This window comes from Carica papaya, chromosome 8, assembly GCF_054855325.1.
Source record: "Carica papaya isolate Zhongbai chromosome 8, ASM5485532v1, whole genome shotgun sequence".
Taxonomy (NCBI): domain Eukaryota; kingdom Viridiplantae; phylum Streptophyta; class Magnoliopsida; order Brassicales; family Caricaceae; genus Carica; species Carica papaya.
The window spans coordinates 19,891,844-19,915,526 of NC_142316.1; the positions used below are offsets into that span (position 1 = coordinate 19,891,844).

The 23,683-nt window shown below is 46.7% G+C and overlaps 8 non-coding genes and 37 pseudogenes across 8 annotated transcripts; 43 read left to right on the plus strand and 2 right to left on the minus strand.

Annotated features, from left to right (window-relative positions):
* The first annotated feature begins 105 nt into the window (after positions 1-105).
* LOC148250289 (5S ribosomal RNA) lies at positions 106-224 on the plus strand. Its single transcript, XR_015814675.1, has one exon. It is a non-coding gene; the product is annotated as a 5S ribosomal RNA (ribosomal RNA).
* Positions 225-429: 205 nt separating this feature from the next.
* LOC148250290 (5S ribosomal RNA) lies at positions 430-548 on the plus strand. The gene has a single exon (XR_015814417.1). It is a non-coding gene; the product is annotated as a 5S ribosomal RNA (ribosomal RNA).
* Positions 549-1,109: 561 nt separating this feature from the next.
* Positions 1,110-1,227, plus strand: LOC148250291 (5S ribosomal RNA; annotated as a pseudogene).
* Positions 1,228-1,758: 531 nt separating this feature from the next.
* On the plus strand, positions 1,759-1,877 carry LOC148250292 (5S ribosomal RNA). The gene has a single exon (XR_015814353.1). It is a non-coding gene; the product is annotated as a 5S ribosomal RNA (ribosomal RNA).
* Positions 1,878-2,082: 205 nt separating this feature from the next.
* On the plus strand, positions 2,083-2,201 carry LOC148250293 (5S ribosomal RNA). The gene has a single exon (XR_015814872.1). It is a non-coding gene; the product is annotated as a 5S ribosomal RNA (ribosomal RNA).
* Positions 2,202-2,759: 558 nt separating this feature from the next.
* On the plus strand, positions 2,760-2,877 carry LOC148250294 (5S ribosomal RNA; annotated as a pseudogene).
* Positions 2,878-4,017: 1,140 nt separating this feature from the next.
* Positions 4,018-4,136, plus strand: LOC148250295 (5S ribosomal RNA; annotated as a pseudogene).
* Positions 4,137-4,696: 560 nt separating this feature from the next.
* LOC148250296 (5S ribosomal RNA) lies at positions 4,697-4,815 on the plus strand (annotated as a pseudogene).
* Positions 4,816-5,024: 209 nt separating this feature from the next.
* LOC148250297 (5S ribosomal RNA) lies at positions 5,025-5,143 on the plus strand (annotated as a pseudogene).
* A 562-nt stretch (positions 5,144-5,705) lies between these two features.
* Positions 5,706-5,824, plus strand: LOC148250298 (5S ribosomal RNA). The gene has a single exon (XR_015815087.1). It is a non-coding gene; the product is annotated as a 5S ribosomal RNA (ribosomal RNA).
* Positions 5,825-6,710: 886 nt separating this feature from the next.
* Positions 6,711-6,829, plus strand: LOC148250299 (5S ribosomal RNA; annotated as a pseudogene).
* Positions 6,830-7,389: 560 nt separating this feature from the next.
* LOC148250300 (5S ribosomal RNA) lies at positions 7,390-7,508 on the plus strand (annotated as a pseudogene).
* A 209-nt stretch (positions 7,509-7,717) lies between these two features.
* LOC148250301 (5S ribosomal RNA) lies at positions 7,718-7,836 on the plus strand (annotated as a pseudogene).
* A 562-nt stretch (positions 7,837-8,398) lies between these two features.
* On the plus strand, positions 8,399-8,517 carry LOC148250302 (5S ribosomal RNA). The gene has a single exon (XR_015815534.1). It is a non-coding gene; the product is annotated as a 5S ribosomal RNA (ribosomal RNA).
* Positions 8,518-9,404: 887 nt separating this feature from the next.
* LOC148250303 (5S ribosomal RNA) lies at positions 9,405-9,523 on the plus strand (annotated as a pseudogene).
* Positions 9,524-10,083: 560 nt separating this feature from the next.
* On the plus strand, positions 10,084-10,201 carry LOC148250304 (5S ribosomal RNA; annotated as a pseudogene).
* A 203-nt stretch (positions 10,202-10,404) lies between these two features.
* LOC148250305 (5S ribosomal RNA) lies at positions 10,405-10,523 on the plus strand (annotated as a pseudogene).
* Positions 10,524-10,731: 208 nt separating this feature from the next.
* On the plus strand, positions 10,732-10,850 carry LOC148250306 (5S ribosomal RNA; annotated as a pseudogene).
* A 563-nt stretch (positions 10,851-11,413) lies between these two features.
* Positions 11,414-11,532, plus strand: LOC148250307 (5S ribosomal RNA; annotated as a pseudogene).
* A 205-nt stretch (positions 11,533-11,737) lies between these two features.
* On the plus strand, positions 11,738-11,856 carry LOC148250308 (5S ribosomal RNA; annotated as a pseudogene).
* A 994-nt stretch (positions 11,857-12,850) lies between these two features.
* LOC148250309 (5S ribosomal RNA) lies at positions 12,851-12,969 on the plus strand (annotated as a pseudogene).
* A 205-nt stretch (positions 12,970-13,174) lies between these two features.
* Positions 13,175-13,293, plus strand: LOC148250310 (5S ribosomal RNA; annotated as a pseudogene).
* Positions 13,294-13,853: 560 nt separating this feature from the next.
* On the plus strand, positions 13,854-13,972 carry LOC148250311 (5S ribosomal RNA; annotated as a pseudogene).
* A 204-nt stretch (positions 13,973-14,176) lies between these two features.
* On the plus strand, positions 14,177-14,295 carry LOC148250312 (5S ribosomal RNA; annotated as a pseudogene).
* An 888-nt stretch (positions 14,296-15,183) lies between these two features.
* On the plus strand, positions 15,184-15,302 carry LOC148250313 (5S ribosomal RNA; annotated as a pseudogene).
* Positions 15,303-15,506: 204 nt separating this feature from the next.
* Positions 15,507-15,625, plus strand: LOC148250314 (5S ribosomal RNA; annotated as a pseudogene).
* Positions 15,626-16,512: 887 nt separating this feature from the next.
* Positions 16,513-16,631, plus strand: LOC148250315 (5S ribosomal RNA; annotated as a pseudogene).
* Positions 16,632-16,834: 203 nt separating this feature from the next.
* LOC148250316 (5S ribosomal RNA) lies at positions 16,835-16,953 on the plus strand (annotated as a pseudogene).
* A 209-nt stretch (positions 16,954-17,162) lies between these two features.
* Positions 17,163-17,281, plus strand: LOC148250317 (5S ribosomal RNA; annotated as a pseudogene).
* A 561-nt stretch (positions 17,282-17,842) lies between these two features.
* On the plus strand, positions 17,843-17,961 carry LOC148250318 (5S ribosomal RNA; annotated as a pseudogene).
* A 206-nt stretch (positions 17,962-18,167) lies between these two features.
* LOC148250319 (5S ribosomal RNA) lies at positions 18,168-18,285 on the plus strand (annotated as a pseudogene).
* A 6-nt stretch (positions 18,286-18,291) lies between these two features.
* On the plus strand, positions 18,292-18,410 carry LOC148250320 (5S ribosomal RNA). Its single transcript, XR_015814870.1, has one exon. It is a non-coding gene; the product is annotated as a 5S ribosomal RNA (ribosomal RNA).
* A 204-nt stretch (positions 18,411-18,614) lies between these two features.
* LOC148250321 (5S ribosomal RNA) lies at positions 18,615-18,733 on the plus strand. Its single transcript, XR_015814438.1, has one exon. It is a non-coding gene; the product is annotated as a 5S ribosomal RNA (ribosomal RNA).
* Positions 18,734-18,938: 205 nt separating this feature from the next.
* LOC148250322 (5S ribosomal RNA) lies at positions 18,939-19,057 on the plus strand (annotated as a pseudogene).
* Positions 19,058-19,262: 205 nt separating this feature from the next.
* On the plus strand, positions 19,263-19,381 carry LOC148250323 (5S ribosomal RNA; annotated as a pseudogene).
* A 206-nt stretch (positions 19,382-19,587) lies between these two features.
* Positions 19,588-19,706, plus strand: LOC148250324 (5S ribosomal RNA; annotated as a pseudogene).
* A 209-nt stretch (positions 19,707-19,915) lies between these two features.
* LOC148250325 (5S ribosomal RNA) lies at positions 19,916-20,034 on the plus strand (annotated as a pseudogene).
* Positions 20,035-20,595: 561 nt separating this feature from the next.
* Positions 20,596-20,714, plus strand: LOC148250326 (5S ribosomal RNA; annotated as a pseudogene).
* Positions 20,715-20,916: 202 nt separating this feature from the next.
* On the plus strand, positions 20,917-21,035 carry LOC148250327 (5S ribosomal RNA; annotated as a pseudogene).
* A 202-nt stretch (positions 21,036-21,237) lies between these two features.
* On the plus strand, positions 21,238-21,356 carry LOC148250328 (5S ribosomal RNA; annotated as a pseudogene).
* Positions 21,357-21,565: 209 nt separating this feature from the next.
* On the plus strand, positions 21,566-21,684 carry LOC148250329 (5S ribosomal RNA; annotated as a pseudogene).
* An 889-nt stretch (positions 21,685-22,573) lies between these two features.
* On the plus strand, positions 22,574-22,692 carry LOC148250330 (5S ribosomal RNA; annotated as a pseudogene).
* A 205-nt stretch (positions 22,693-22,897) lies between these two features.
* On the plus strand, positions 22,898-23,016 carry LOC148250331 (5S ribosomal RNA; annotated as a pseudogene).
* Positions 23,017-23,148: 132 nt separating this feature from the next.
* Positions 23,149-23,267, minus strand: LOC148250332 (5S ribosomal RNA; annotated as a pseudogene).
* Positions 23,268-23,471: 204 nt separating this feature from the next.
* LOC148250333 (5S ribosomal RNA) lies at positions 23,472-23,589 on the minus strand (annotated as a pseudogene).
* Between the last annotated feature and the right edge of the window lie 94 nt (positions 23,590-23,683).

A 23,683-nucleotide genomic window follows, 5' to 3' on the forward strand; every position in this document is an offset into this window, starting at 1 on the left:
TATTAGAACGAGAACGGGAGGTGCAGTGCGCACGCACAAGGAAACAAATGACAGGAGGGGGAAGCAAGGGGAATGAGTTTATGTATTTGCAGCGCAAAATTAAACAGGTGCGATCATACCAGCACTAATGTACCGGATCCCATCAGAACTCCGCAGTGAAGTGTGCTTGGGCGAGATTAGTACTCGGATGGGTGACCTCCTGGGAAGTCCTCGTGTCGCACCAATCTTTTTTCAGACGGGTCGTTCGACGTTACGCGCGTCTGGAACTAGGGTCCGCTGGTTTATACGCAAATGTGAGTCAAGAAGCAGGGGCATTTTAATCGATATTAGAACTAGAATGAGAGGTGAAGTGTGAACGCACAAGGAAACAAATGACGGGAGGGGGAAGAAAGGAGAAGGAGTGTATGTATTTGCAGCGCAAAATTAAACAGGTGCGATCATACCAGCACTAAAGCATCGGATCCCATCAGAACTCCGCAGTTAAGTGTGCTTGGGCGAGAGTAGTACTCGGATGGGTGACCACTTGGGAAGCCCTCGTGTTGCACCAATTTTTTTTCGGATGGGTTGTTCGACGTTACGCGCGAATGGAATTATAAACCGTTGGTTCATTTGCAAAGGTGAGTCACGTTGCCGGGGCATATTACTTGATATTAGAACGAGAAAGAGAGATGCAGAGTGCACGCACAAGGAAACAAATGATGGGAGGGGGGATGGAAGGAGAAAGAGTGTATGTATTTGTAGTGCAGAATGAAACATGAGGGATCATACCAGCACTAATGCAACGGATTCTATCAGAACTCCGCAGTTAAGGGATCTTGGGCGAGAAAAGTACTCGGATGGGTGACCTCCTGCAAAATCCTTATATTTCACCCATTTTCTTGGGAGGTCCTCGTGTTGCACCCATCTTTTTGCAGATGATTCTTTCGACATTACACGCGACTTGATTTCTGGTCCGCAGATTTATTCGCAAATGTGAGTCACGGCGCCGTGGCATTTTACTTGATATTAGAACGAGTACGGGAGGTGCAGTGCGCACGCACAAGGAAACAAATGACGGGATGAGGAAGAAAAGAGAATGAGTGTATGTATTTGAAGCGCAAAATTAAACAAGTGGCATCATACTAGCACTACTGCACTGGATCCCATCAAAACTCTGCAGTTAAGTGTGCTTGGGCGAGAGTAGTACTCGGATGGGTGACCTCTTGGGAAGTCCTCGTATTGCAACAAGTTTTTTTCAGATGGGTCGTTCGACGTTACGCGCGACTGGAACTATGGTCCGCTGGTTTATACGCAAATGTGAGTCAAGCATCAGGGGCATTTTAATCGATATTAGAACGAGAATGAGAGGTGCAGTGTGAACGCACAAGGAAACAAATGATGAGATGGGGGAGGGAAGAAGGAGTGTATGTATTTTCAGCACGAAATTAAACAGGTATGGTCACACCAGCACAAATGAACCGGATCCCATCAGAACTTCGCAGTTAAGTGTGCTTTGGCGTAAGTAGTAAAATGATGGGTTACCTCCTGGGAAGTTCTCGTGTTGCACCCATTTTCTTTTTTTCAGATGTGCCGTTCGACGTTACGCGCGACTTTAATTATGGTCCGCAGATTTATTCGCAAATGTGAGTCACGGCGCCGTGGCATTTTACTTGATATTTGAACGAGAACGAGAGGTACAGTGCGCACGCACAAGGAAACAAATCACGGGAGGGTGAAGAAAGGAGAAGGAGTTTATGTATTTGCGGCGTGGAATTAGACGGGTGCGATCATACCAGCACTAATGCACCGGATCCCATCAGAACTCCGCAGTGAAGTGTGCTTGGGCGTGATTAGTACTCGGATGGGTGACCTCCTGGGAAGTCCTCGTGTCGCACTAATTTTTTTTTAGACGGGTCGTTCGACGTTACGCGCGTCTGGAACTAGGGTCTGCTGGTTTATACGCAAATGTGAGTCAAGAAGCAGGGGTATTTTAATCGATATTAGAACGAGAATGAGAGGTGAAGTGTGAACGCACAAGGAAATAAATGACGGGAGGGGGAAGAAAGGAGAAGGAGTGTATGTGTTTGCAGCACGAAATTAAACAGGTGCGATCATACCAGTACTAAAGCTCCGAATCCCATCAGAACTCCGCAGTTAAGTGTGCTTGGGCGAGGGTAGTACTCGGATGGGTGACCACTTGGGAAGCCCTCGTGTTGCACCTATTTTTTTTCAGATGGGTTGTTCGACGTTATGCGCGAATGGAATTATAAACCGCTGGTTCATTTGCAAAGGTGAGTCACGGTGCCGGGGTATATTACTTGATATTAGAACGAGAAAGAGAGATGCAGAGTGGACGCAAAAGGAAACAAATGACGGGAGGGGGGATGGAAGGAGAAAGAGTGTATGTATTTGCAGTGCAGAATGAAACATGAGGGATCATACCAGCACTAATGCAACGGATTCTATCAGAACTCCGCAGTTAAGGGTGCTTGGGCGAGAAAAGTACTCGGATGGGTGACCTCCTGCGAAGTCCTTATATTTCACCCATTTTCTTGGGAGGTCCTCGTGTTGCACCCATCTTTTTGCAAATGATTCTTTCGACGTTACGCGCGACTCGATTTATGGTCTGCAGGTTTATTCACAAATTTGAGTCACGGCGCCGTGGCATTTTACTTGATATTAGAACGAGTACGGGAGGTGCAGTGCGCACGCACAAGGAAACAAATGACGGGAGGATGAAGAAAACAGGAGTGTATGTATTTGAAGCGCAAAATTAAACAAGTGGCATCATACCAGCACTAATGCACTGGATCCCATCAGAACTCTGCAGTTAAGTGTGCTTGGGCGAGAGTAGTACTCGGATGGGTGACCTCTTGGGAAGTTCTCGTATCGCAAATGTGAGTCAAGAAGCAGGGGCATTTTAATCGATATTAGAAAGAGAAGGAGAGATGCAGAGTGCACGCACAAGGAAACAAATGACGGGAGGGGGGATGGAGGGAGAAAAAGTGTACGTATTTGCAGCGCAGAATGTAACATGAGCAATCATACCAGCACCAATGCAACGGATTCTATCAGAACTCCGCAAGTTAAGGGTGCTTGGGCGAGAGTAGCACTAGGATGGGTGACCTCCTGCGAAGTCCTTATATTTCACCCATTTTCTTAGGAAGTCCTCGTGTTGCACCCATCTTTTTGCAGATGATTCTTTCGACTATACGCGCGACTTGAATTATGATCCTCATGTTTATTCGCAAATGTGAGTCACGGCACTGTAGCATTTTATTTGATATTAGAAAGAGCACGGTAGGTGCAGTGCGCATGCACAAGGAAACAAATGACGGGATGAGGAAGAAAAGAGAAGGAGTGTATGTATTTGAAGCGCAAAATTAAACAAGTTGCATCTTAACAGAACTAATGCACTGGATCCCATCAGAACTCTGCAGTTAAGGGTGCTTGGGCGAGAGTTGTGCTCGGATGGGTGACCTCTTGGAAGTCCTCATATCGCAAAAAATTTTTTTCAGACAGGTCGTTCGACAGTACGCGCGACTGGAACTATGGTCCGCTGGTTTATACGCAAATGTGAGTCAAGAAAAAGGGGCATTTTAATCGATATTAGAACGAGAAGGAGAGGTGCAGTGTGAACGCACAAGGAAACAAATGATGGGAGGTGGGGAGGGAAGAAGGAGTGTATGTATTTTCAGCACGAAATTAAAAAGGTGCGGTCACACCAGCACAAATGCACCGGATACCATCAGAACTCCGCAGGTAAGTATGCTTTGGCGAAAGTAGTACAATGATGGGTTACCTCCTCGGAAGTTCTCGTGTTGAGTGCATTTTTCTTTTTCCAGATGTGCCGTTCGACGTTACGCGCGACTTTAATTATGGTCCGCAGATTTATTCGAAAATGTGAGTCACGGCGCCGTGGCATTTTACTTGATATTTGAACGAGAACGAGAGGTGCAGTGCGCACGCACAAGGAAACAAATGACGGGAGGGGGAAGAAAGGAGAAGAAGTTTATGTATTTGCAGGCAAAATTAAACAGGTGCGATCATACCAGCACTAATGCATCGGATCCCATCAGAACTCCGCAGTTAAGTGTGCTTGGGCGAGAGTAGTACTCGGATGGGCGACCTCTTGGGCAGTCCTCGTGTCGCACTAATTTTTTTTTCAGACGGGTCCTTCCATGTTACGCGGGACTGGAACTAGGGTCCGCTGGTTTATACGCAAATGTGAGTCAAGAAGCAGGGGCATTTTAATCGATATTAGAACGAGAAGGAGAGGTGTAGTGTGAACGCACAAGGAAACAATTGATGGGAGGGGGAAGGAAGGAGAAGGAGTGTATGTATTTTCAGCACGAAATGAAATAGGTGCGATCATACCAGCACTAATGCAACGGATTCTATTAGAACTCTGTAGGTAAGGGTTCTTGGGCGAGAGTAGTACTAGCATGGGTTACCTCCTGCGAAGTCCTTATATTTCACCCATTTTCTTGTGAAGTCCTCGTGTCGTACCAATTTTTTTTCAGACGGGTCGTTCGACGTTACGCGCGTCTGGAAATAGGGTCCGCTGGTTTATACGCAAATGTGAGTCAAGAAGCAGGGGCATTTTAATCGATATTAGAACGAGAATGAGAGGTGAAGTGTGAACGCACAAGGAAACAAATGACAGGAGTGGGAAGAAAGGAGAAGGAGTGTATGTATTTGAAACGCGAAATTAAACAGGTGCGATCATACCAGCACTAAAGCTCCGAATTCCATCAAAACTCCGCAGTTAAATGTGCTTGGGCGAGGGTAGTACTCGGATGATTGACCACCTAGGAAGCCCTCGTGTTGCACCCATTTTCTTTTTTACAGATGTGTCGTTCGACATTTCGCGCGACTTTAATTATGGTCCGCAGATTTATTCGCAAATGTGAGTCACGGCGCCGTGGCATTTTACTTGATATTTGAACGAGAAGGAGAGGTGCAGTGCGCACGCACAAGGAAACAAATGACGGGAGGGGGAAGAAAGGAGAAGGAGTTTATGTATTTGCAGCGCGAAATTAAACAGTTGCGATCATACCAGCACTAATGCACCAGATCCCATCAGAACTCCGCAGTTAAGTGTTCTTTGGCGAGAGTAGTACTCGAATGGGTGACCTCTTGGGAAGTCCTCGTGTCGCACTAATATTTTTTTCAGACGGGTCGTTCGACATTACGCGCGACTGGAACTAGGGTCCACTGGTTTATACGCAAATGTGAGTCAAGAAGCAAGGGCATTTTAATCGATATTAGAACGAGAAGGAGAGATGCAGAGTGCACGCACAAGGAAACAAATGACGGGAGGGGGGATGGAGGGAGAAAAAGTGTATGTATTTACAGCGCAGAATGAAACATGAGCCATCATACCAGCACCAATTCAACGGATTCTATCAGAACTCCGCAAGTTAAGGGTGCTTGGGCGAGAGTAGCACTAGAATGGGTGACCTCCTGCGAAGTCCTTATATTTCACCCATTTTCTTAGGAAGTGCTCGTGTTGCACCCATTTTTTTGCAGATGATTCTTTCGACGATACGCGCGACTTGAATTATGGTCCTCAGGTTTATTCATAAATGTGAGTCACGGCACCGTAACATTTTACTTGATATTAGAACGAGCACGGGAGGTGCAGTGCGCATGCACAAGGAAACAAATGACGGGAGGGGGAAGAAAGGAGAAGGAGTTTATGTATTTGCAGCGCTGAATTATACGGGTGCGATCATACCAGCACTAATGCACCGGATCCCATCAGAACTCCGCAGTTAAGTGTGCTTGGGCGAGAGTAGTACTCGGATGGGTGACCTCCTGGGAAGTCCTCGTGTCTCACCAATTTTTTTTCAGACAGGTCGTTCGACGTTACGCGCGACTGGAACTAGGGTCCGTTGGTTTATACGCAAATGTGAGTCAAGAAGCAGGGGCATTTTAATCGATATTAGAACGAGAAGGAGAGGTGCAGTGTGAACGCAAAAGGAAACAATTGATGGGAGGGGGAGGGAAGGAGAAGGAGTGTATGTATTTTCAGCACGAAATGAAACAGGTGCGATCATACCAGCACTAATGCAACGGATTCTATCAGAACTCTGTTGGTAAGGGTGCTTGGGCGAGAGTAGTACTAGCATGGGTTACCTCCTGCGAAGTCGTTATATTTCACCCATTTTCTTGTGAAGTCCTCGTGTCGCACCAATTTTTTTTCAGACGGGTCGTTCGACGTTACGCGCGTCTGAAAATAGAGTCCGCTGGTTTATACGTAAATGTGAGTCAAGAAGCAAGGGCATTTTAATCGATATTAGAACGAGAATGAGAGGTGAAGTGTGAACGCACAAGGAAACAAATGACGGGAGGGGGAAGAAAGGAGAAGGAGTGTATGTATTTGCAGCGCGAAATTAAACAGGTGCGATCATACCAGCACTAAATCTCCAAATCCCATCAAAATTCCGCAGTTAAGTGTGCTTGGGCGAGGGTAGTACTCGGATGGTTGACCACCTGGGAAGCCCTCATGTTACACCCATTTTCTTTTTTACAGATGTGCCGTTCGATGTTACGCACGACTTTAATTATGGTCCGCAGATTTATTCACAAATGTGAGTCACGGCGCCGTGGCATTTTACTTGATATTTGAACGAGAACGAGAGGTGCAGTGCGCACGCACAAGGAAACAAATGACGGGAGGGGGAAGAAAGGAGAAGGAGTTTATGTATTTGCAGGCAAAATTAAACAGGTGCGATCATACCAGCACTAATGCATCGGATCCCATCAGAACTCCGCAGTTAAGTGTGCTTGGGCGAGAGTAGTACTCGGATGGGCGACCTCATGGGCAGTCCTCGTGTCGCACTAATTTTTTTTTCAGACGGGTCCTTCCATGTTACGCGTGACTGGAACTAGGGTCCGCTGGTTTATACGCAAATGTGAGTCAAGAAGCAGGGGCATTTTAATCGATATTAGAACGAGAAGGAGAGGTGTAGTGTGAACGCACAAGGAAACAATTGATGGGAGGGGGAGGGAAGGAGAAGGAGTGTATGTATTTTCAGCACGAAATGAAATAGGTGCGATCATACCAGCACTAATGCAACGGATTCTATTAGAACTCTGTAGGTAAGGGTTCTTGGGCGAGAGTAGTACTAGCATGGGTTACCTCCTGCGAAGTCCTTATATTTCACCCATTTTCTTGTGAAGTCCTCGTGTCGTACAAATTTTTTTTCAGACGGGTCGTTCGACGTTACGCGCGTCTGGAAATAGGGTCCGCTGGTTTATACGCAAATGTGAGTCAAGAAGCAGGGGCATTTTAATCGATATTAGAACGAGAATGAGAGGTGAAGTGTGAACGCACAAGGAAACAAATGACAGGAGTGGGAAGAAAGGAGAAGGAGTGTATGTATTTGCAACGCGAAATTAAACAGGTGCGATCATACCAGCACTAAAGCTCCGAATTCCATCAAAACTCCGCAGTTAAATGTGCTTGGGCGAGGGTAGTACTCGGATGATTGACCACCTAGGAAGCCCTCGTGTTGCACCCATTTTCCTTTTTACAGATGTGCCGTTCGACATTTCGCGCGACTTTAATTATGGTCCGCAGATTTATTCGCAAATGTGAGTCACGGCGCCGTGGCATTTTACTTGATATTTGAACGAGAAGGAGAGGTGCAGTGCGCACGCACAAGGAAACAAATGACGGGAGGGGGAAGAAAGGAGAAGGAGTTTATGTATTTGCAGCGCGAAATTAAACAGTTGCGATCATAGCAGCACTAATGCACCGGATCCCATCAGAACTACGCAGTTAAGTGTTCTTTGGCGAGAGTAGTACTCGAATGGGTGACCTCTTGGGAAGTCCTCGTGTCGCACTAATATTTTTTTCAGACGGGTCGTTCGACATTACGCGCGACTGGAACTAGGGTCCACTGGTTTATACGCAAATGTGAGTCAAGAAGCAAGGGCATTTTAATCGATATTAGAACGAGAAGGAGAGATGCAGAGTGCACGCACAGGGAAACAAATGACGGGAGGGGGGATGGAGGGAGAAAAAGTGTATGTATTTACAGCGCAGAATGAAACATGAGCCATCATACCAGCACCAATTCAACGGATTCTATCAGAACTCCGCAAGTTAAGGGTGCTTGGGCGAGAGTAGCACTAGCATGGGTGACCTCCTGCGAAGTCCTTATATTTCACCCATTTTCTTAGGAAGTCCTCGTGTTGCACCCATTTTTTTGCAGATGATTCTTTCGACGATACGCGCGACTTGAATTATGGTCCTCAGGTTTATTCATAAATGTGAGTCACGGCACCGTAACATTTTACTTGATATTAGAACGAGCACGGGAGGTGCAGTGCGCATGCACAAGGAAACAAATGACGGGAGGGGGAAGAAAGGAGAAGGAGTTTATGTATTTGCAGCGCTGAATTATACGGGTGCGATCATACCAGCACTAATGCACCGGATCCCATCAGAACTCCGCAGTTAAATGTGCTTGGGCGAGAGTAGTACTCGGATGGGTGACCTCCTGGGAAGTCCTCGTGTCTCACCAATTTTTTTTCAGACAGGTCGTTCGACGTTACGCGCGACTGGAACTAGGGTCCGTTGGTTTATACGCAAATGTGAGTCAAGAAGCAGGGGCATTTTAATCGATATTAGAACGAGAAGGAGAGGTGCAGTGTGAACGCAAAAGGAAACAATTGATGGGAGGGGGAGGGAAGGAGAAGGAGTGTATGTATTTTCAGCACGAAATGAAACAGGTGCGATCATACCAGCACTAATGCAACGGATTCTATCAGAACTCTGTAGGTAAGGGTGCTTGGGCGAGAGTAGTACTAGCATGGGTTACCTCCTGCGAAGTCGTTATATTTCACCCATTTTCTTGTGAAGTCCTCGTGTCGCACCAATTTTTTTTTAGACGGGTCGTTCGACGTTACGCGCGTCTGAAAATAGGGTCCGCTGGTTTATACGTAAATGTGAGTCAAGAAGCAGGGGCATTTTAATCGATATTAGAACGAGAATGAGAGGTGAAGTGTGAACGCACAAGGAAACAAATGACGGGAGGGGGAAGAAATGAGAAGGAGTGTATGTATTTGCAGCGCGAAATTAAACAGGTGCGATCATACCAGCACTAAATCTCCAAATCCCATCAAAATTCCGCAGTTAAGTGTGCTTGGGCGAGGGTAGTACTCGGATGGTTGACCACCTGGGAAGCCCTCATGTTACACCCATTTTCTTTTTTACAGATGTGCCGTTCGATGTTACGCGCGACTTTAATTATGGTCCGCAGATTTATTCACAAATGTGAGTCACGGCGCCGTGGCATTTTACTTGATATTTGAACGAGAACGAGAGGTGCAGTGCGCACGCACAAGGAAACAAATGACGGGAGGGGGAAGAAAGGAGAAGGAGTTTATGTATTTGCAGCGCAAAATTCAACAGTTGCGATCATACCAGCACTAATGCATCGGATCCCATCAGAACTACACAATTAAGTATGCTTGGGCGAGAGTAGTACTCGGATGGGTGACCTCCTGGGAAGTCCTTGTGTCGCACCAATTTTTTTTCAGACGGGTCGTTCGATGTTACACGCGACTGGAACTAGGGTCCGCTGGTTTATACGCAAATGTGAGTCAAGAAGCAGGGGAATTTAAATCGATATTAGAACGAGAAGGAGAGGTGCAGTGTGAATGCATAAGGAAACAATTGATGGGAGGGGGAGGGAAGGAGAAGTAGTGTATGTATTTTCAGCACGAAATGAAACAGGTGCGATCATACCAGCACTAATGCAACGGATTCTATCAGAACTCCGTAGGTAAGGGTGCTTGGGCGAGAGTAGTACTAGCGTGGGTTACCTCCTACGAAGTCCTTATATTTCACCCATTTTCTTGGGAGGTCCTCGTGTTGCACCCGTCTTTTTGCAGATGATTCTTTTGAAGTTACGCGCGACTTGATTTATGGTCCGTAGGTTTATTCGCAAATGTGAGTCACGGCACCGTGGCATTTTACTTGATATTAGAACGAGTACGGGAGGTGCAGTGCGCACGTACAAGGAAACAAATGACGGGATGAGGAAGAAAGGAGAAGGAGTGTATGTATTTGAAGCGCAAAATTAAACAAGTGGCATCATACCAGCACTAATGCATTGGATCCCATCAGAACTCTGCAGTTAAGTGTGCTTGGGAGAGAATAGTACTCGGATGGGTGACCTCTTGGGAAGTCCTCGTATCGCAACAATTTTTTTTAGATGGGTCGTTCGACGTTACGCGCGACTGGAACTATGGTCCGCTTGTTTATACGCAAATGTGAGTCAAGAATCAGGGGCATTTTAATCGATATTAGAACGAGAATGAGAAGTGCAGTGTGAACGCACAAGGAAACAAATGACGGGAGGGGGGGAGGGAAGAAGGAGTGCATGTATTTTCAGCACGAAATTAAACAGGTGCGGTCACACCAGCACAAATGCACCGGATCCCATCAGAACTCCGCAGTTAAGTGTGCTTTGACGAAAGTAGTACAATGATGGGTTACCTCCTGGGAAGTTCTCGTGTTGCACCCATTTTCTTTTTTTCAGATGTGTCGTTCGACGTTACGCGCGACTTTAACTATGGTCCGCAGATTTATTCGCAATGTGAGTCACGGCGCTGTGGCATTTTACTTGATATTTGAACGAGAACGAGAGCTGCTGTGCGCACGCACAAGGAAACAAATGACGGGATAGGGAAGAAAGGAGAAGTAGTTTATGTATTTGCAGCGCGAAATTAAACAGGTGCGATCATACCAGCACTAATGCACCGGATCCCATCAGAACTCCGCAGTTAAGTGTGCTTGGGCGAGAGTCGTACTCGGATGGGTGAAATCCTTGGAAGTCCTCGTGTCGCACTAATTTTTTTTTTTCAGACGGGTCGTTCGACGTTACACGCGACTGGAACTAGGGTCCACTGGTTTATACGCAAATGTGAGTCAAGAAACATGGGCATTTTAATCGATATTAGAACGAGAAGGAGAGATGCAGAGTGCACGCACAAGGAAGTAAATGACGGGAGGGGGGATCGAGGGAGAAAAAGTGTATGTATTTGCAGCGCAGAATGAAACATGAGCAATCATACCAGCACCAATGCAACAGATTCTATCAGAACTCCGCAAGTTAAGGGTGCTTGTTGAGAGTAGCACTAGGATGGGTGACCTCCTGCGAAGTCTTTATATTTCACCCATTTTCTTAGGAAGTCCTCGTGTTGCACCCATTTTTTTGCAGATGACTCTTTCGACGTTACACGCGACTTGAATTATTGTCCTCAGGTTTATTCGCAAATGTGAGTCACGGCGCTGTAGCATTTTACTTGATATTAGAACGAGAACGGGAGCTACAATGCGCACGCACAAGGAAACAAATGACGGGAGGGGGACGAAAGGGGAATGAGTTTATGTATTCGCAGCGCGAAATTAAACAGGTGCAATCATTCCAGCACTAATGCACCGGATCCCATCAGAACTCCGTAGTTAAGTGTGCTTGGGCGAGAGTAGTACTCGGATGGGTGACCTTTTTGGAAGTCCTCGTGTCGCACCAATTTTTTTTCAGACGGGTCGTTCGACGTTACGCGCGACTGGAATTAGGGTTCGCTGGTTTATACGCAAATGTGAGTCAAGAAGCAGGGGCATTTTAATCGATATTAGAATGAGATTGAGAGGTGAAGTGTGAACGCACAAGGAAACAAATGACCGGAGGGGGAAGAAAGGAGAAGGAGTGTATGTATTTATAGCGCGAAATTAAACAGGTGCAATCATACCAGCACTAAAGCCCCGGATCCCATCAGAACTCCGCAGTTAAATGTGCTTGGGCGAGAGTAGTACTCGGATGGATGAAAACTTGTGAAGCCCTCGTGTTGCACCAATTTTTTTCGGATGGGTTGTTCGACGTTACGCGCGAATGGAATTATAAACCGCTGGTTCATTTGCAAAGGTGAGTCACGGTGCCGGGGCATATTACTTGATATTAGAACGAGAAAGAGAGATGCAGAGTGCACGCACAAGGAAACAAATGACGGGAGGGGGGATGGGAGGAGAAAGAGTGTATGTATTTGCAGTGCAGAATGAAACATGAGGGATCATACCAGCACTAATACAAAGGATTCTATCAGAACTCCGCAATTAAGGGTGCTTGGGCGATAAAATTACTCGGATGGGTGACCTCCTGCGAAGTCCTTATATTTCACCCATTTTCTTGGGAAGTCCTTGTGTTGCACTCATCTTTTTGCAGATGATTCTTTCGACGTTACGCGCGACTTGATTTATGGTGACCTCCTGGGAAGTCCTCGTGTTGCACCCATTTTTTTCGGATGGGTCGCTCGACGTTACGCGCGAATGCAATTATAAACCGCTGGTTCATTCGCAAAGGTGAGTCACGATGCTAGGGCATTTTACTTGATATTAGAACGAGAAGGAGAGATGCAAAGTGCACGCACAAGGAAACAAATGACGGGAGAGGGGATGGAGGGAGAAAGAGTGTATGTATTTGCAGCGCAGAATGAAACATGAGCGATCAAACCAGCACCAATACAACGGATTCTATCAGAACTCTGCAAGTTAAGGGTGCTTGGGCGAGAGTAGCACTAGGATGGGTGACCTCATGCGAAGTCCGTATATTTCACCTATTTTCTTAGAAAGTCCTCGTGTTGCACCCATTTTTATGCAGATGATTCTTTTGACGTTACGCGCGACTTGAATTATGGTCCTCAGGTTTATTCGCAAATGTGAGTCACGGCACCGTAGCATTTTAATTGATATTAGAACGAGCACGGTAGGTGCAATGCGCACGCACAAGGAAACAAATGACGGGAGGGGGAAGAAAGGAGAAGGAGTTTATGTATTTGCAGCGCGGAATTAAACGGGTGCGATCATACCAGCACTAATGCACCGGATCCCATCAGAACTTCGCAGTTAAGTGTGCTTGGGCGAGAGTAGTACTCGGATGGGTGACCTCCTGGAAAGTCCTCGTGTCGCACCAATTTTTTTTCAGACGGGTCGTTCGAAGTTACGTGCGACTTTAATTATGTTCCGCAGATTTATTCGCAAATGTGAGTCACGGCGCCGTGGCATTTTACTTGATATTTGAACGAGAACGAGAGGTGCAGTGCGCACGCACAAGGAAACAAATGACGGGAGGGGGAAGAAAGGAGAAGGAGTGTATGTATTTGCAGCGCGAAATTAAACAGGTGCGATCATACCAGCACTACAGCCCCGGATCCCATCAGAACTCCGCAGTTAAGTGTGCTTGGGTGAGAGTAGTACTCGGATCGGTGACCACCTGGGAAGCCCTCGTGTTGCACCTATTTTTTTTAGGATGGGTTGTTCGACGTTACGCGCGAATGGAATTATAAACCGCTGGTTCATTTTCAAAGGTGAGTCACGGTGCCGGGGCATATTACTTGATTTTAGAACGAGAAAGAGAGATGCAGAGTGCACGCACAAGGAAACAAATGACGGGAGGGGGGATGGGAGGAGAAAGAGTGTATGTATTTGCAGTGCAGAATGAAACATGAGGGATCATACCAGCACTAATACAACGGATTCTATCAGAACTCTGCAGTTAAGGGTGCTTGGGCGAGTAAAGTACTCGGATGGGTGACCTCCTGCGAAGTCCTTATATTTCACCCATTTTCTTGGGAGGTCCTCGTGTTGCACCCATCTTTTTGCAGATGATTCTTTCGACGTTACGCGCGACTTGATTTATGGTCTGCAGGTTTATTCGCAAATGTGAGTCACGGCGCCGTGGCATTTTACTTGATATTAGATCAAGCACGGGAGGTGCAGTGCGCACGCACAAGGAAACAAATGACGGGAGGGGGAAGAAAGGAGAAGGAGTTTATGTATTTGCAGTGCGGAATTAAATGGGTGCGATCATACCAGCACTAATGCACTGGATCCCATCAGAACTCTACAGTTAAGTGTGCTTGGGCGAGAGTAGTACTCGGATGGGTGACCACCTGGGATGTCCTCGTGTCGCACCAATTTTTTTTCAGACGGGTCGTTCGACGTTACGCGCGACTGGAACTATGGTCCACTTGTTTATACGCAAATGTGAGTCAAGAATCAGGGGCATTTTAATCCATATTCGAATAAGAATGAGAGTTGCAGTGTGAACGCACAAGGAAACAAATGATGAGAGGGGGGGAGGGAAGAAGGAGTGTATGTATTTTCAGCACGAAATTAAACAGGTGCGGTCACACGAGCACTAATGCACCGGATCCCATCAGAACTCCGCAGTTAAGTGTGCTTTGGCGAAAGTAGTACAATGATGGGTTACCTCCTAGGAAGTTCTCGTGTTGCACCCATTATCCTTTTTTCAGATATGCCGTTCGACGTTACGCGCGACTTTAATTATGGTCCGCAGATTTATTCGCAAATGTGAGTCACGGCACCGTGGCATTTTACTTGATATTTGAACGAGAACGAGAGGTGCAATGCGCACGCACAAGGAAACAAATGACGGGAGGGGGAAGAAAGGAGAAGGAGTGTATGTATTTGCAGCGCGAAATTAAACAGGTACAATCATACCAGCACTACAGCCCGGGATCCCATCAGAACTCTGCAGTTAAGTGTGCTTTGGTGAGAGTAATACTCGGATCGGTGACCACCTGGGAAGCCCTCGTGTTGCACCTATTTTTTTTCGGATGGGTTGTTCGACGTTACGTGTGAATAGAATTATAAACCGCTGGTTCATTTTCAAAGGTGAGCCACGGTGCCGGGGCATATTACTTGATATTAGAGCGAGAAAGAGAGATGCAGAGTGCACGCACAAGGAAACAAATGACGGGAGGGGGGATGGGAGGAGAAAGAGTGTATGTATTTGCAGTGCAGAATGAAACATGAGGGATCATACCAGCACTAATGCAACGGATTCTATCAGAACTCTGCAGTTAAGGGTGCTTGGGCAAGTAAAGTACTCGGATGGGTGACCTCCTGCGAAGTCCTTATATTTCACCCATTTTCTTGGGAGGTCCTCGTGTTGCACCCACCTTTTTGCAGATGATTCTTTCGACGTTACGCGCGACTTGATTTATGGTCTGCAGGTTTATTCGCAAATGTGAGTCACGGCGCCGTGGCATTTTACTTGATATTAGATCGAGCACGGGAGGTGCAGTGCGCACGCACAAGGAAATAAATGACTGGAGGGGGAAAAAAGGAGAAGGAGTTTATGTATTTGCAGTGCGGGATTAAACGGGTGTGATCATACTAGCACTAATGCACTGGATCCCATCAGAACTCTACAGTTAAGTGTGTTTGGGCGAGAGTAGTACTCGGATGGGTGACCACCTGGGAAGTCCTCGTGTCGCACCAATTTTTTTTCAGACGGGTCGTTCGACGTTACGCGCGACTGGAACTATGGTCCACTTGTTTATACGCAAATGTGAGTCAAGAATCAGGGGCATTTTAATCCATATTCGAATAAGAAGGAAAGGTGCAGTGTGAACGCACAACAAAACAAATGATGAGAGGGGGGGAGGGAAGAAGGAGTGTATGTATTTTCAGCACGAAATTAAACAGGTGCGGTCACACGAGCACTAATGCACCGGATCCCATCAGAACTCCGCAGTTAAGTGTGCTTTGGCGAAAGTAGTATAATGATGGGTTACCTCCTAGGAAGTTCTCGTGTTGCACCCATTTTCCTTTTTTCAGATATGCCGTTCGGCGTTACGCGCGACTTTAATTATGGTCCGCAGATTTATTCGCAAATGTGAGTCACGGCACCGTGGCATTTTACTTGATATTTGAACGAGAACGAGAGGTGCAGTGCGCACGCACAAGGAAACAAATGACGGGAGGGGGAAGAAAGGAGAAGGAGTGTATGTATTTGCAGCGCAAAATTAAACAGGTACAATCATACCAGCACTACAGCCCGGGATCCCATCAGAACTCCGCAGTTAAGTGTGCTTTGGTGAGAGTAGTACTCGGATCGCTGACCACCTGGGAAGCCCTCGTGTTGCACCTATTTTTTTTCGGATGGGTTGTTCGACGTTACGTGTGAATAGAATTATAAACCGCTGGTTCATTTTCAAAGGTGAGCCACGGTGTCGGGGCATATTACTTGATATTAGAGCGAGAAAGAGAGATGCAGAGTGCACGCACAAGGAAACAAATGACGGGAGGGGGGATGGGAGGAGAAAGAGTGTATGTATTTGCAGTGCAGAATGAAACATGAGGGATCATACCAGCACTAATGCAACGGATTCTATCAGAACTCTGCAGTTAAGGGTGCTTGGGCGAGTAAAGTACTCGGATGGGTGACCTCCTGCGAAGTCCTTATATTTCACCCATTTTCTTGGGAGGTCCTCGTGTTGCACCCATCTTTTTGCAGATGATTCTTTCGACGTTACGCGCGACTTGATTTATGGTCTGCAGGTTTATTCGCAAATGTGAGTCAGGCGCCGTGGCATTTTACTTGATATTAGATCGAGCACAGGAGGTGCAGTGCGCACGCACAAGGAAACAAATGACTGGAGGGGGAAAAAAGGAGAAGGAGTTTATGTATTTGCAGTGCGGAATTAAACGGGTGTGATCATACCAGCACTAATGCACTGGATCCCATCAGAACTCTGCAGTTAAGTGTGCTTGGGCGAGAGTAGTACTCGGATGGGTGACCACCTGGGAAGTCTTCGTGTCGCACCAATTTTTTTTCAGACGGGTCGTTCGACGTTCACGCGACTGGAACTATGGTCCGCTGGTTTATACGCAAATGTGAGTCAAGAATCAGGGGCATTTTAATCGATATTAGAACGAGAATGAGAGGTGCAGTGTGAACGCACAAGGAAACAAATGATGGGAGGGGGGGAGGGAAGAAATAGTGTATGTATTTTCAGCACGAAATTAAACAGGTGCGGTCACACCAGCACAAATGCACCGGATCCCATCAGAACTCCGCAGTTAAGTGTGCTTTGGCGAAAGTAGTACAATGATGGGTTACCTCCTAGGAAGTTCTCGTGTTGCACCCATTTTCTTTTTTTCAGATGTATCATTCGACGTTACGCGCGACTTTAATTATGGTCCTTAAATTTATTCGCAAATGTGAGTCACGGCGCCCTGGCATTTTACTTGATATTTGAACGAGAACGAGAGGTGCAGTGTGCACGCACAAGGAAACAAATGACGGGAGGGGGAAGAAAGGAGAAGGAGTTTATGTATATGCAGCGCGGAATTAAACGGGTGCGATCATACCAGCACTAATGCACCAGATCCCATCAGAACTCCGCTGTCAAGTGTGTTTGGGCGAGAGTAGTACTCGGATGGGTGACTTCCTGGGAAGTCCTCGTGTCGCTCAAATTTTTTTCCAGACGGGTCGTTCGACGTTACGCGCGACTGGAACTGGGGTCCGCTGGTTTATACGCAAATGTGAGTCAAGAAGCAGGGGCATTTTAATCGATATTAGAATGAGAAGGAGAGATGCAGAGTGCATGCACAAGGAAACAAATGACGGGAGGGGGGATGGAGGGAGAAAAAGTTTATGTATTTACAACGCAGAATGAACCATTAGAAATCATACCAACACCAATGCAACGGATTCTATCAGAACTCCTCAAGTTAAGGGTGCTTGGGCGAGAGTAGCACTAGGATGGGTGACCTCCTGCGAAGTCCTTATATTTCACCCATTTTCTTAGGAAGTCCTCGTGTTGCACCCATTTTTTTACAGATGATTCTTTCGACGATACGCGCGACTTGAATTATGGTCCTCAGGTTTATTCGCAAATGTGAGTCACGGCACCGTAGGATTTTACTTGATATTAGAACGAGCCCGGGAGGTGCAGTGCGCACGCACAAGGAAATAAATGACGGGAGGGGGAAGGAAGGAGAAGGAGTTTATGTATTTGCAGCGCAAAATTAAACGGGTGCGATCATACCAGCACTAATGCACTGGATCCCATCAGAACTTTGTAGTTAAGTGTGCTTGGGCGAGAGTAGAACTCGGATGGGTGACCTCCTGGGAATTCCTCGTGTCGCATAAATTTTTTTTCAGACAGGTCGTTCGACGTTATACGCGACTAGAACTGGGGTCCGCTGGTTTATACGCAATTGTGAGTCAAGAAGCAGGGGCATTTTAATCGATATTAAAACGAGAAGGAGAGGTGCAGTGCGCACGCACAAGGAAACAAATGACGGGAGGAGGAAGAAAAGAGAAGGAGCGTATGTATTCGAAGCGCAAAATTAAACAAGTGGCATCATACCAGCAATAATTCACGGGATCCCATCAGAACTCTGCAGTTAAGTGTGCTTGGGCGAGAGTAGTACTCGGATGGGTGACCTCTTGGGAAGTACTCGTATCGCAACAATTAAACAGGTGCGATCACACCAGCACTAATGCACCGGATCCCATCAGAACTCCGCAGTGAAGTGTGCTTGGGCGAGATTAGTACTCGGATGGGTGACCTCCTGGGAAGTCCTCGTGTCGCACCAATTTTTTTCAGACGGGTCGTTCGACGTTACGTGCGTCTGGAACTAGGGTCCGCTGGTTTATACGCAAATGTGAGTCAATAAGCAGGGGCATTTTAATCGATATTAGAACAAGAATGAGATGTGAAGTGTGAACGCACAAGGAAACAAATGACGGGAGGGGGAAGAAAGGAGAAGGAGTGTATGTATTTGCAGTGCGAAATTAAATAGGTGCGATCATACCAGCACTAAAGCTCCGGATCCCATCAGAACTCCGCAGTTAAGTGTGCTTGGGCGAGAGTAGTACTCGGATGGGTGACCACTTGGGAAGCCCTCGTGGTGCACCTATTTTTTTTCGGATGGGTTGTTCGACGTTACGCGCGAATGGAATTATAAACCACTGGTTCATTTGCAAAGGTGAGTCACGGTGCCGGGGCATATTACTTGATATTAGAAGGAGAAAGAAAGATGCAGAGTGCACGCACAAGGAAACAAATGACGGGAGGGGGAAGAAAGGAGAAGGAGTTTATGTATTTGCAGCGCGAAATTAAACAGGTGCGATCATACCAGCACTAATGCAACCGATCCCATCATAACTCCGCAGTTATGTGTGCTTGGGCGAGAGTAGTACTCGGATGGGTGACCACTTGGGAAGTACTCGTGTTGCACCCATTTTTTTGCAGATGATTCTTTAGACATTACACGCGACTTGAATTTTGGTCCTCAGGTTTATTCGTAAATGTGAGTCACGGCGTCGTAGCATTTTACTTGATATTAAAACGAGCACGGGAGGTGCAGTGTGCACGCACAAGGAAACAAATGACGGGAGGGGTAAGAAAGGAGAAGGAGTTTATGTATTTGCAGCGCGAAATTAAACGGATGTGATTATACCAGCACTAATGCAACGGATCCCATCATAACTCTGCAATTAAGTGTGCTTGGGTGAGAGTAGTACTCGGATGGGTGACCTCCTGGGAAGTTCTCGTGTCGCACAAATTTTTTTTCAGACGGGTCGTTCGACGTTACGCGCAACTGGAACTATGGTCCACTTGTTTATACGCAAATGTGAGTCAAGAAGCAGGGGCATATTAATCGATATTAGAACGAGAAAAAGAGGTGCAGTGTGAACGCACAGGGAAACAAATGATGGGAGGGGGGAGGGAAGGAGAAGGAGTGTTTATATTTTCAGCACGAAATTAAACAGGTGCTATCACACCAGCACAAATACACCGGATCCGATCAGAACTCCGCAGTTAAGTGTGCTTTGGCGAAAGTAGTACAAGGATGGGCTACCTTCTGGGAAGTTCTCGTGTTGCACCCATTTTTTTTTTTTCAGATGTGCCATTCGACGTTACACGCGACTTTAATTATAGTCCGCAGATTTATTCGAAAATGTGAGTCACTGCGCCGTGACATTTTACTTGATATTTATACGAGAACGAGAGGTGCAGTGCACACGCACAAGGAAACAAATGACGGAAAGGGGAAGAAAAGAGAAGGAGTGTACGTATTTGCAGCGCGAAATTAAATAGGTGCTATCATACCAGCACTAATGCACCGTATCCCATCATAACTCAGCAGTTAAGTGTGCTTGGGCGGGAGTAGTACTCGGATTGGTGACCTCTTGGGAAGTCCTCGTGTTGCACCCATTTTTTTTCGAATGGGTCGTTCGACGTTACGCGCGAATGCAATTATAAACCGCTGGTTCATTCGCAAAGGTGAGTCAAGATGCTAGGGCATTTTACTTGATATTAGAACGAGAAGGAGAGATGCAGAGTGCACGCATAAGGAAACAAATAATGGGAGAGGGGATGGAGGGAGAAAGAGTGTATGTATTTGCAGCGCAGAATGAAACATGAGCGATCATACCAGCACCAATGCAACGGATTCTATCAGAACTCCGCAAGTTAAGGGTGCTTGGGCGAGAGTAGCACTAGGATGGGTGACCTCATGCGAAGTCCTTATATTTCACCTATTTTCTTAGGAAGTCCTCGTGTTGCACCCATTTTTTTACAGATGATTCTTTCGACGTTACGCACAACTTGAATTATGGTCCTCAGGTTTATTCGCAAATGTGAGTCACGGCACCGTAGCATTTTACTTGATATTAGAACGAGCACGGGAGTTGCAGTGCGCACGCACAAGGAAACAAATGACGGGAGGGGGAAGAAAGGAGAAGGAGTTTATGTATTTGCAGCGCAAAATTAAACGGGTGTGATCATACCAGCATTAATGCACCGGATCCCATCAGTGCTCCGCAGTTAAGTGTGCTTGGGAGAGAGGAGTACTCGGATGGGTGACCTCCTGGGAAGTCCTCGTATCGCACCAATTTTTTTTCAGACGGGTCGTTCGAAGTTACGCACGGCTGGAACAAGGGTCCGCTGGTTTATACGCAAATGTGAGTCAAGAAGCAGGGGCATTTTAATCGATATTAGAACGAGAATGAGAGGTGAAGTGTGAACGCACAAGGAAACAAATGACGAGAGGGGGAAGAAAGGAGGAGTGTATGTATTGGCAACGCGAAATTAAACAGGTGCGATCATACCAGCAGTAAAGCTCCGTATCCCATCAGAACTCCGCAGTTAAGTGTGTTTGGGCGATGGTAGTACTCGGATGGGTGACCTCTTGGGAAGTCCTCGTATCGCAACAATTTTTTCAAATGGGTCGTTCGACGTTACGCGCGACTGGAACTATGGTCCGCTTGTTTATACGCAAATGTGAGTCAAGAATCTGGGGCATTTTAATCGATATAAGAACGAGAATGAGAGGTGCAGTGTGAACGCACAAGGAAACAAATGATGGGAGGGGGGGAGGGAAGAAGGAGTGTATGTATTTTCAGCACGAAATTAAACAGGTGCGGTCACACCAGCACAAATGCACCGGATCCCATCAGAACTCCGCAGTTAAGTGTGCTTTGGCGAAAGTAGTACAATGATGGATTACCTCAAGGGAAGTTCTCGTGTTGCACCCATTTTCTTTTTTTCAGATGTGTCGTTCGACGTTACGCACGACTTTAATTATGGTCCGCAGATTTATTCGCAAATGTGAGTCACGGCGCCGTGGCATTTTACTTGATATTTGAACGAGAACGAGAGGTGCAGTGCGCACGCACAAGGAAACAAATAACGGGAGGGGGAAGAAATGAGAAAGAGTTTATGTATTTGCAGCGCGAAATTAAACAGGTGCGATCATACCAGCACTAATGCACCGGATCCCATCAGAACTCCGCAGTTAAGTGTGTTTGGGCGAGAGTAGTACTCGGATTGGAGACCTCCTGGGTAGTCCTTGTGTCGTTCTAATTTTTTTTTCAGACGGGTCGATCGACGTTACGCGCGACTGGAACTAGGGTCCACTGGTTTCTACGCAAATGTGAGTCAAGAAGCAGGGGCATTTTAATCGATATTAGAATGGGAAGGAGAGATGCAGAGTGCACGCACAAGGAAACAAATGATGGGAGGGGGGATGGAGGGAGAAAAAGTGTATGTATTTGCAGCGCAGAATGAAACATGAGCAATCATACCAGCACCAATGCAACGGATTCTATCAGAACTCCGCAAGTTAAGGGTGCTTGGGCGAGAGTAGCAATAGGATGGGTGACCTCCTGGGAAGTACTTTTGTCGCACTAATTTTTTTTTTCAGACGGGTCGTTCGATGTTACGCGCGACTGGAACTAGGGTCCACTGGTTTATACGCAAATGTGAGTCAAGAAGCAGGGGCATTTTAATCGATATTAGAACGAGAAAGAGAGATGCAGAGTGCACACACAAGGAAACAAATGACGGGAGGGGGGATGGAGAGAGAAAAAGTGTATGTATTTGCGGCGCAGAATGAAACATGAGCAATCATACCAGCACCAATGCAATGGATTCTATCACAACTCCGCAAGTTAAGGGTGCTTGGGCAAGAGTAGCACTAGGATGGGTGACCTCCTGCGAAGTCCTTATATTTCACCCATTTTCTTAGGAAGTCCTCGTGTTGCACCCATTTTTTGCAAATGATTCTTTCGACGATACGCGCGACTTGAATAATGGTCCTCAGGTTTATTCGCAAATGTGAGTCACGGCACCGTAACATTTTACTTGATATTAGAACGAGCACGGGAGGTGCAGTGCGCACGCACATGGAAATAAATGACGGGAGGGGGAAGAAATGGGAAGGAGTTTATGTATTTGCAGCGCGGAATTCACCGGGTGCGATCATACCACCACTAATGCACCGGATCCCATCAGAACTCCGCAGTTAAGTGTGCTTGGGCGAGAGTAGTACTCGGATGGGTGACCTCCTGGGAAATCCTCGTGTCGCAACAATTTTTTTTCAGACGGGTCGTTCGACGTTACGCGCGACTGGAACTAGGGTCCGCTGGTTTATACGCAAATGTGAGTCAAGAAGCAGGGGCATTTTAATGGATATTGGAACGAGAATGAGAGGTGCAGTGTGAACGCACAAGGAAACAATTGTTTGGAGGGGGAAGAAAGGAGAATGAGTGTATGTATTTGCAGCGCGAAATTAAACAGGTGCGATCATACCAGCACTAAAGCCCCGGATCCCATCAGAACTCTGCAGTTAAGTGTGCTTGGGCGAGAGTAGTACTCGGATGGGTTACCTACTACGAAGTCCTTATATTTCACCCATTTTCTCGGGAGGTCCTCGTGTTGCACCCATCTTTTTGCAGATGATTCTTTGGACGTTACGCGCGACATGATTTATGGTCCGCAGGTTTATTTGCAAATGTGAGTCGAACGGCACATCTGAAAAAAAGAAAATGGGTGCAACACGAGAACTTCCCAGGAGGTAACCCATCATTGTACTACTTTCGCCAAAGCACAATTAACTGCGGAGTTCTGATGGGATCCGGTGCATTTGTGCTGGTGTGACCGCACCTGTTTAATTTCGTGCTGAAAATACATACACTCCTTCTTCCCTCCCCCCCTCCCATCATTTGTTTCCTTGTGCGTTCACACTGCACCTCTCCTTCTCGTTCTAATATCGATTAAAATGCCCCTGATTCTTAACTCACATTTGCGTATAAACCAGCGGACCATAGTTCCAGTCGCGCGTAACGTCGAACGACCCATCTGAAAAAAAATTGTTGCGATACGAGGACTTCTCAAGAGGTCACCCATCCGAGTACTATTCTCGCCCAAGCACACTTAACTGCAAAGTTCTGATGGGATCCAGTGCATTAGTGCTGGTATGATGCCACTTGTTTAATTTTGCGCTTCAAATACATACACTCCTTCTCTTTTCTTCCTCCTCCCGTCATTTGTTTCCTTGTGCGTGCGCACTGCACCTCCCGTA